General features: G+C 48.2%; 1 long non-coding RNA gene across 1 annotated transcript; it reads left to right on the top strand.

The window, feature by feature from the left end:
• Positions 1-267: 267 nt before the first annotated feature.
• On the top strand, positions 268-9,339 carry LOC144336229 (uncharacterized). The gene is made up of 5 exons (XR_013407846.1): positions 268-501; positions 2,966-3,078; positions 4,435-4,580; positions 7,447-7,605; positions 8,526-9,339. It is a non-coding gene; the product is annotated as an uncharacterized LOC144336229 (long non-coding RNA).
• The last annotated feature ends 471 nt before the right edge of the window (positions 9,340-9,810 follow it).

The following is a 9,810-nucleotide window of genomic DNA, read 5'->3' as shown; positions in this document are numbered from 1 at the left end:
CTTTGCTTAGGGATAGATCTGAGGTCACCCAGGGACCCACAGCTGCATCCTCCGCAGCGTTCTGACTAACCCTGAGTCAAGTGTTAGGGCTCAGAAAAGCTTCAACAATAAAAATAGCTCCAGGAAAGTGGCAGCTTCAATTCTTCGTGCCTTCGTGTGGGTGAATGCCTCCTTCCACACCACTCACTGGGAGGCTCTTGGAAAGCACATCTGAAACTCCAAATGAAAAGAACAGATCCAGTTAACTCTCCCAGACTTAGGGGTGAAAACTGAAGCTCAGAACCATTGTAACTGTTAAATGATGGCAGCTTGTTCTGGTGGCCTGGCCGCCCCTTCTCTGGAGCAGCTGGGCTGTACATTGAGTTGAGACATTGTCCGCAGAGGACTTTTTAGATGGACTGGAGATGACCAATCTGGAGGACAAAGAGCCGTGACAGCGGAGACCTGGTAGCAGAGCCCAGAGACCCAACAGGCTCACCTGACGTGAGGCTGGCTATAAACGTGAGTCCTAGAGAAGGGAGCTGGGCTCACTGTCCAGGCCCTCTGCCATCTGGAGCTGCTCTCCTGGTGCCCTTGGGGTGGCCCCAAGGAAGGTGCTCGGCTTTTGGCTCCAGGATTCCATTAAGAGCAAAGGAGAGGCCGGGCACAGTGGCTCATGCCTGTAATCCCAGCACTTTGGGAGGCTGAGGAGGGTGGATCATGAGGTCAGGAGATCTAGATCATCCTGGCTAACATGGTGAAACCCCGTGTGTATTAAAAATTAGCTGGGCGTGGTGGTGGGTGCCTGTAGTCCCAGCTACTTGGGAGGCTGAGGCAGGAAAATGGCGTGAACCCAGGAGGCAGAGCTTGCAGTGAGCTGAGATCGCTCCACTGCACTCCAGCCTGGGCGACAGAGCAAGACGCCATCTCAAAAAAAAAAAAAAAAAGCAAAGGAGAGGTGAGACCTCCATGCTATTGAGGAGGAACCCTCTGACACTTGACTCTTTTAGGATTTTCAGCCCAGGAAAACAAAAAAAGAAAAGCATGCTTGTGACAGTATAAGATTCTATTTCAGGACAAGAAACAGTATTTTGGGTGAATCTAAGGAAGTCATTTTGTCAAGTTTCAGACAGAAGCCACAACAACAACAACAAAAATTTAAATAGAGAGCCCAAGAGGGTTGGCATGGCCTCATCAAGAAGAGGTTTGCCTCGGAATCTTCCATAAAAAGCCAGAAAAGCAGCACAAAGTGCGGACCAGCGGGAGCACACGCCATAGTTATCAGAGCATGCCCTGCTGGCCGCCTTCCCCACCCAGAAAACACATTTGGCTTCAGACACCAAGGATACAGGGGACAGAGAAAGAGACACAGACAGACAGAAACAGAGAAGCTCGGAAAATAACTCTACATTGTATTCATCCTTACTGAGTGCTTACCACAGATCAAGACGTTCTGCTAGCTCCTGGGACAAAAAGACACTCTAATTTTCACTGCTAAGGGGCTTTTTTTTTTTTTTTTTTTTTTTTCTTTTTCTTGAGACAGAGTCTCACTCTGTCACCCAGGTTGGAGTGCAGTGTTATAATCTCAGCTCACTGCAACCTCTGCCTCCCAGGTTCAAGCAATTATCCTTCCTCAGCTTCCTGAGTAGCTGGGATTACAGGTGCACACGCCAGCACGGCCAGCTAATTTTTGTATTTATTGTGTGTTTTAGTAGAGACAGGGCTTTGCCATGTTGGCCAGGCTGGTCTTGAACTCCTGACCTCACATGACCCCCTGCCTTGGCCTCCCAAAGCGCCGGGATTATGGGTGTGAGCCACTGTGCCCGGCCTAATTTTTGTATTTTTAGTAGAGACAAGGTTTCACCAAGTTGGCTAGGCTGGTCTCGAACTCCTGACCTCAAGTGATCCACCCGCTTTGGCCTCCCAAAGTGCTGGGATTACAGGTGTGAGCCACCGTGCCTGGCCTGCAACTTTTGATTTTAATCCCAACAGTCCACTATTATGAACAGCTACTCTGGGCTGGCTACTGTTATGAAACCCGTTGCCTCATTTCATCCCCATGACAAAGCTATGAACTAACCTGCCCTGGACATTGGATAGGAGCATGGACATTGTGTTAGTTCATTCTTGCACTGCTATGAAGAACGACCTGAGACTGGGTAATGCATAAGCAAAGAGGTTTAATTGGCTCATGGTTCTGCAGGCTGGACAGTAAGCATAGCAGCCTCTGCCTCTGGAGAGACCTCAGGAAGCTTCCAATCGTGGTGGAAGGCTAAGGAGACTCAGGCACATCTCAAGGCTAAAGCAGGAGCAAGAGAATGAGAAGGGAGGTGCCACACACTTTTAAATGACCAGATCTCTCAAGAACTCACTCACTATTGCGAGAACAGTACCAAGGAGATGGTACTAAACCATTCCATTCATGAGAACTCCACTCACGATCCAGTCACCTCCCACCAGGCCTCACCTCCAAAACTTGGGATTACAATTGAACAAGAAGTTTGGGTGTGGACACAGGTCCAAGCCATATCAACATTAGAGCCAGATCAGGCTTCAAAGCCAGCCTTGGCCACTTATTTGCTGTGTGGCCTTGGATGATTTGCTTGACCTCTCTGTGGCTCAGTTTCTTCATCTATAAAATAAAAGTAGTACCCATGTCTACCTTGTGAGATTGTTGTGATGATTACGTTAGTATATATAAAATACATATTTGTACTATATACTAATGTATAATATATATAATATACATTATATATATATGTATATATAGCACCTAGAAAAGTGACTGGCATACAGTAAGCACCATATAAATGTTGGGTATTGTTACCGCCCCCATTTTACCCATGACAAAATAAGCCTAGAGAGGTGAAGCACATGGCTGGGGAGCTAGGCTCTGAGCTCAGGACTCTCTGCCTTAAACATCTAGCAGGCTTATGGGAAAGAGCTTTGTGACTTGAGAGGTTACTGCCAGTATTGCCTCTTGCAGGAGCGTGTGCAGGGCCTGCTGCTCACCTTAGGCACCAGCAGGTAATTTATCCGAACGGGGTTCCATGCTGTGGTTATGGACAGACGCCCTGACTCACTGTGACCCACACAGAGGTGAGTGGCCGGCTGTGCAGTGGAAATCACAGCATTCCTGCGTCCCTAAACGACTGACATCAGCTTGGCCCTCTGGAACCCAGTGGTCTGTGCCAGCTTTCCAGAACCTTCCTTATGCTCCCCTAGAGAAGATGTTTCTCTGTTGCCTCTGGGTCTTGACAGTGTTATTTGTAGACGTGATTTTAAAAGTACTCACACCTGGGTCCCTCTCCTGGTGATTCTGATTTAGCCGGCGTGGGGTATGTCCTGAGCATTCATTTTTTCAAAGTTAATCCAGATGATTTTAATGTGCAGAAAATTTGAGAACCACTGGCTGAAGCAGTCCTCTGATAGAAGATGTGACCACGTCCCTAGCATCTGCTCTCTCCTTCCTAATTCCCACAGGGTTACGTGGCATCTGGAAACTAAGAGACTAGATTTCCTCCCTTGCAGCAAAGTGTGGCTGTGTGACTTATTTTTGTGAAGATGAGATGTGCCTCTTTTGGTACCCCCTCTCTCCTCATTCTTCCTGCAGTTGGGGAGTAGACACAGGATGGGGACTGTAACTTCAGTCAGGCAGAGAAGAGCCTCTCTCTGGTGATGGGGCAGTGATGTAGGTGAAGCCTGCATCCCAAGGCACCCTGAGGATTACAGTCACTCGCCTGCCCTGGGTTGCCCACCTAATGAGAGAAAAATAACATTTCATCTGTTTGAGCCTCCATGATTTTAGTTCTCTTTGCTAATACAGCTAAGGTTGTAATCTAGAAAATGACTGCTGGATTTTTTTTTTTTTCTTTTTTTGAGACAGAGTTTTGCTCTTATTGCCCAGGCTGGAGTGCAATGACACGATCTCAGCTCACCACAACCTCTGCCTCCCAGGTTCAAGCAATTCTCCTGCCTCAGCCTCCTGAGTAGCTGAGATTACAGGCATGCGCCACACCGCCCAGCTAATTTTGTATTTTTAGTAGAGACGGGGTTTCTTCGTGTTGCTCAGGCTGGACTCAAACTCTTGACCTCAAGTGATTCTCCCGCCTCAGCCTCCCAAAGTGTAGGGATTACTACGCCTGGCCTACTGTGTTGTTTTTAAGCAGGATTGAGTGTCACAGTCAGCCAAGAAACTTAAAAAATACAGATAGAGCAAGATGGCTCACTAGAGATGCCTGACATCCATCCTCTCAATAAGAAAGGACCAAGGCAGCAAATAAACTGCTAAGGCTTGACTGGAGTCATACGGGAGAGCACTGAAGTGAATCAGGGGAGGGAAGATGCAGTTGTGGTGGTTGCAAGTCCAGGAGGACCCGCTGCAGGCACCTGGCCTCTGCAGCCCTGGCTCCCCTGCCCAGGTCAATTTGAAGTCAGGGGTACTTCCTGTTACAGGTAAAAAGATAAGCAGAAGATCTCCACCAGCCCTCACTGTCATGGCAACACCTAGAGTCCTCGTTACAGGAGAATCCCACAGTCATCGCAAGCCCTGAGTCCAGTGTGAAGGGCTGCTGGGAATCTACGCAGCTGCCTTGAACCAGGTGAGCAGCACAAGATGTGCATGCCCCACCCACCCCGTGAGCCAAGCTGCTGCAGCACGGCACCGTCTTGAGACCAGAGCCACACCTGGAGAGCACCTGCTCTGGGGCCAGTGGACACTACACCTGTCTAGCCCCGGGGCTCCATCTTTATGCCAAGCCCAGGTGGGTGGCTGAACACTGCAATCCCAGCTGTGCATAGCTTGGGCCAATGGGCCCAGGATCCGCTGTGACTCTGGTCTGCACAGCAGGGAAAACAACCCCTGCCATCACACTTCCAACTGGAGGAAAGGTCTGCCAGTCCCATCCAGGGCGAACCCACCCTTGAGCCGCCCAAACCGCTGCATGCCCTCATCCAGGCGGAAGAGGCTCCTGAGCCTCCAGGCAGCTGCTATGCCCCTGGGTCGGCACAGTGACTACATGCCCATGTTCAAGGCCTGTGGAACAGCCCCACAGAGTCCCCCTGCCCCCCCCCCACCCCGCCACACACACAGATACACCCATGGCCTGCCCAACAGCCCTGTGTCCACAATAAGGGCCTGAGAAACAGTCTCACAAGCTGCCCCTGGCAGGCGCCCTCCCAGACCAGCCAACCAACCAAGAGCCCATTTGTGGACCTAAGAAACAGCCCCATGAGCCACCACTGGTGAGCACAGCCCTGAGCCAGCCAGGCAGCCTTGCACCTGTGTCCCAGCCCTGAGAAACAACCCTGTGCGCTGGCCCTGGCAGACAGGCCTCTAGACTTGGGGAGCAGCTGTGCACTCACTCCTGAGCCCAAGGAACAGCCCCACAGACCACCTCTGGCGGGCCTGCCCCAGGCCGACTGAGCAGCCCTGCGCCTGCATCCTGAGCTTATGAAACAGCCCCACAGGGCAACCCCTCCCCTGCAGAAATGCCCCCAAGCCAGATGAGCAGCCGCGCAGCTGTGTTACAGGCCTGAGAAAGATCTCTGTGCCCACACCCCGCAGACATGTCCCCAGGCCAACTGAACAGCCATATGCCAATGTCCCAAACCTGAAAAACATTTTTTGGGCCACCCCCAGCAGACATACCCCCAGGTCATTCAAGCAGCTGTGTGCATACATCCTGGGCCCGAGGAGCAGGCTGCGTCTGGTGGGCATCTGAATGAGCAGCCTTGTGCCTGCATCCAAGATATATGAGATAGCCCCACGGGCCAAGCCCCACAGAAACAACCAACCCCAGGCCAGCCAAGCAGCCACACAGTTGTGTCTTGGACCTGAGAAATGGTCCCATGGGTCACCTGCAGAAAATACAACCCCAGGCTAGCTGAGCAGCCATACACCTGCATACCAGGCCCCAGAAACAGCTCTGCAGGCTCCTCCTGGGAGGCACGCCCCAAGGCTGGCCAAGCAACTGCTGTCTAAGCTCTTGGTCACAGTAACAACCCTGTGGTCCCAATCCCAGTGAGCCAGAGCGCAAGTTGGCCAACATACCACGTGCAAACATGCACCCAACCTGAGAAACAGGTAAAACTGTACATCACAGCCACAAACTCTCTCAGCCTAGGACACTGAGAAACTTGCAAATGCCACTAGTGTGGCTTACAGCTGTAGAAATGACATGAAGACTACACTACAGCGTTTACCTAGAACCAAAGTCAATGCACCCCACAAAACTGATACCCTGAGACCTATTCATATGACTAAGTCTTTGCCTATGAAACCTACTCCATAAAACTGGAAAAGGCAACTTTTCCACTAGATGTACAGAAATTGTCATAGGGACACATCAACCATGAAAAAGCAAGGAAACAAGTCACCTCCAAAGGAAAATAATAATTCTCCAGTAACAGACCCCAATCATGAGGAAACATGAAATGCCAGAAATAGGATTCAAAATAATAGTTTTTAGGAAACTTAATGAGATAAAAGAGAATACAGATAGATAATTCAACAAAGTCAGGAAAACAATTCATGATTTGAATGAGAAATTTAACAAAACAATAGATACCATATAAAAGAACAAAACAGAAATTATGCAGCTGAAGAACGTAACAAATGTAATTTTAAAAATACATCAAGATCTTCAACAACATACTAGACCAAGCAGAAGCAAGAATTCCTGAACCTGAAGACAGGTCTTTTGAAATAACATAGGCAGACAAAAAAGAAGAAAAATAATAAAAAATAATAAAGAAATCTATGGGGTTTATGGAATACCAATAAGGGAACAAACATTCATATTGTGGGTGTTCCAGGAGAAGAGAAGGGAAAAAGTGAGGAAAACATATTTAATAAAATAATAGCAGAAAACGTTTCAAGTCTTGGGAGAGGGATAGATGTCCATTTCCAGGAGGCTCATGGAACTCCAAATAGATTCAACACAAATAGGTCCTCTACAAGGCACATTATATAGTATGCCTTGTCAAAAGTCAAAGACAAAAAAAAAGGATTTTAGAAGCCATAACATCACTTTGTACCCCCGTGAATATATATAATTATTACTTGTCAATTAAAACAACAACAATTTTAAAAAATACAGATACCCAAGACCCACCAGAGACTTAGCAAACCAAAACCTCTGGGAATGGGCAAGGGCATTTTAAAGCTCCATGGGTGATGTAAGGCCCTCCCTGATGAAGATCCACTACGACAAACAGCTAGGACAGTTTGTTCCACTGCTCAGATGCCCCAGAGCTCAGGTCCCTGGGAGGGTCTTCAACTAGGTAGGCAGCCCAGCCAGGTGCACCCTCCCTTTGCAGGGCTCCTGGAGCACATCTGTCCCCTCTGATTGTCCAGCATTCAGCCCCTCCTGGATGGCGTTGATAGCAACTTGTCTTGCGTTGTTCTCTCTGAGCTTCAAACAATTTGTGTGCACCAACTGTGTCTTGCCCCTTCTGTGTCCCCAGCAGCACCTCGCCTGACTCTGGGTCTACCAAAGGAGCTCAGTGTGCATTTGCCGATTGATTCCAGTAAGCCAAGAAATGAAGGGCCACAAGGAAAGAGAGAGGGACCAATGAGAAGTCCCCATTTCCTCAGCCTTCCAGCAGCAAGACATAGCTGACAAAGTGAGTTGTTCTCAAAGGGCTGATATTTTGAATCAGAAAAGAAGGCTTGCAAAATGCATATTTACAAATGTCCTTCTTTTAGCATGAAAGGTTACTATGGAGACCTGTGATGGTAACACGAATTTCTGGCTTAAGACCATGTTGGGCTCCTTGTATTAAGCCAGGTATGCTGCTGGGCTTGTGCTGCTGCAGCTGCAGAGGCTGGGTGGCACCCGCAAGTGCCTGGGGACAAAGGGCGAGAAATCCCTCAATGTGAAAAGTCTTCCAGCACTAAGGATGCTATGTTCTCTTCCAAAATGGATAATTAGTCAAGGCAAGCAGCATCTGTCTCCCAAGATCAAATCCTCTTTATTTCAAAGCCTTCACATATGTGAGACACCCCAACCCCAATCTGGCTTTGGTTTGCAGGACTTGGCCTTTAGAATACACAAACTCAGTTCATCCTCCAGATTCCAGACAAGCAGGAGGAGCTCCCAGGGCCTTTATCCAATGTCTGTGTCTGCTCATAAAAGCAATCCAATTATCAAGACCACTGGCATTGCTGCTGCTTTGCAGGAGGCATCCAGGATGCTAAATAATTGCACTATCTAATTGCATGGAGCCCTTTCCTAAACCATAAAGATCTACACCAAGCTTCACTTGAACTGCATTTTCTCAACTCCCATGCCAAAGACAAAACCAGAGTAATCATGCAGAGATCGTAGCAAGGAAAAAAATATTGCTTTGAACTCCATGGGAATGCTTCTTCAGCTCTGAAGCCCAGACTATCTGCTTTTAGGGCTGATGGCAGAGTCTTTGAATGAGCCCTGAGTAGGGGTGTAGAAGTGAGCCTCACCTAGTGCTGTGTTATTTGACTCTCTGTAATACAAGTTTCTTCAGAATAAGGACTGGGTCTTTTATTTTGCTTTTGTCTCATATAGGAAACTGGTTGGTGTAATTGGTGACATATTGCTTGGACCTTGGGACAACATCTTCCCTTCTGAGATTGTGAACAGGTGTCTCAGTGTGTGTGAGAACTTGCCATCTCTCTGCCTGTCCATGTAGTGTCCTTCTGCTATCAGAGTGCACACTGCTTTTAGGACACAGTGGGATACAGCGAAGCAGCCATCCCAGAGACTGTGCCCTCAGGGCCTATTAATGCCTACTTCTTGAAGTGTTGTATAAGAGCTCTTCTGCTTTTCTTGCCTAACAGGAATTAAAATAGATTAAGAGGTGTATGGGTTGAGAACTAGCATGAAACACTGAATCAATCCAAAGAGACTAACTGGAAATGCCTACAATAGATGACTTCATTCTAGCCACTCCTGCTACCCCACCTCCACTTACCCTAGTTGATATTTGAGTGTTTTGTAATGACAAAGCCCCAAACTGTTGCTGAGGAGAACTGCTAACACTCACTCGCTCTTCTTCAAAGATGCTTGTCCCTTGTGGTTGAGAACCGTGAGACAGTTGGGCACCTTCTCAGTTGAGGAAGACAAGAAAGAAGAAAATGCCCAAGGTGAGCTTTAATGCAGAGGGCAGCTCAGCAACTGCCACTTAATTCTTCATTGAACCCAGAAGAAAACAAGGCAAGTTCTAACAGAATTAGGCAAGGTTGGCTGGGCACCGTGGCTCACGCCTGTAATCCCAGCATTTTGGGAGGCCAAGGTAGGTGGATCACCTGAAGTCAGGAGTTTAACACCAGCCTGGCCAGCATGGTGAAACCCCATCTTTACCAAAAAATACAAAAAATTAGCTGGGTATGGTGTTGCATGGCTGTAGTCTCAGATACTCAGGAGAATGAGACAGGATAATTGCTTGAACCTGGGAGGCAGAGGTTGCAGTGAGCCAAGAGCCAAGATGGCACCACTGCACTCCAGCCTGGGTGACAGAGTGAGACCCTGTTTTTTAAAAAAAAAAAAACAAAAATGAAAAACAGAATTAGGCAAGACTAAAGGCAGAAAGCAGCTCATGCTTCTCAGGACCGTGACTTTGGACTGGGCCACTTGAATGACCTTTGAATGATGTCTCAATCCATTGACACTTGGCTCCATGCACGCATGCTCACTGGGTGCAGAGGCTTTACCACCACTGCACCTAATTTTCTGCTTCCCCAGAAGGTTGCTCTGTCTCAGCAGCAGTTTCTAATAATGTCCCTGAGTTAGCCAATGTTTCATTTTCCAAAATGGCAGCCATTTTTGTTGACTCTAGGTAATACCCTACCAG

Source organism: Macaca mulatta, chromosome 17 (assembly GCF_049350105.2).
Source record: "Macaca mulatta isolate MMU2019108-1 chromosome 17, T2T-MMU8v2.0, whole genome shotgun sequence".
NCBI classification, from domain to species: Eukaryota; Metazoa; Chordata; class Mammalia; order Primates; family Cercopithecidae; genus Macaca; species Macaca mulatta.
This window is presented reverse-complemented; position numbering and strand designations above follow the sequence as displayed.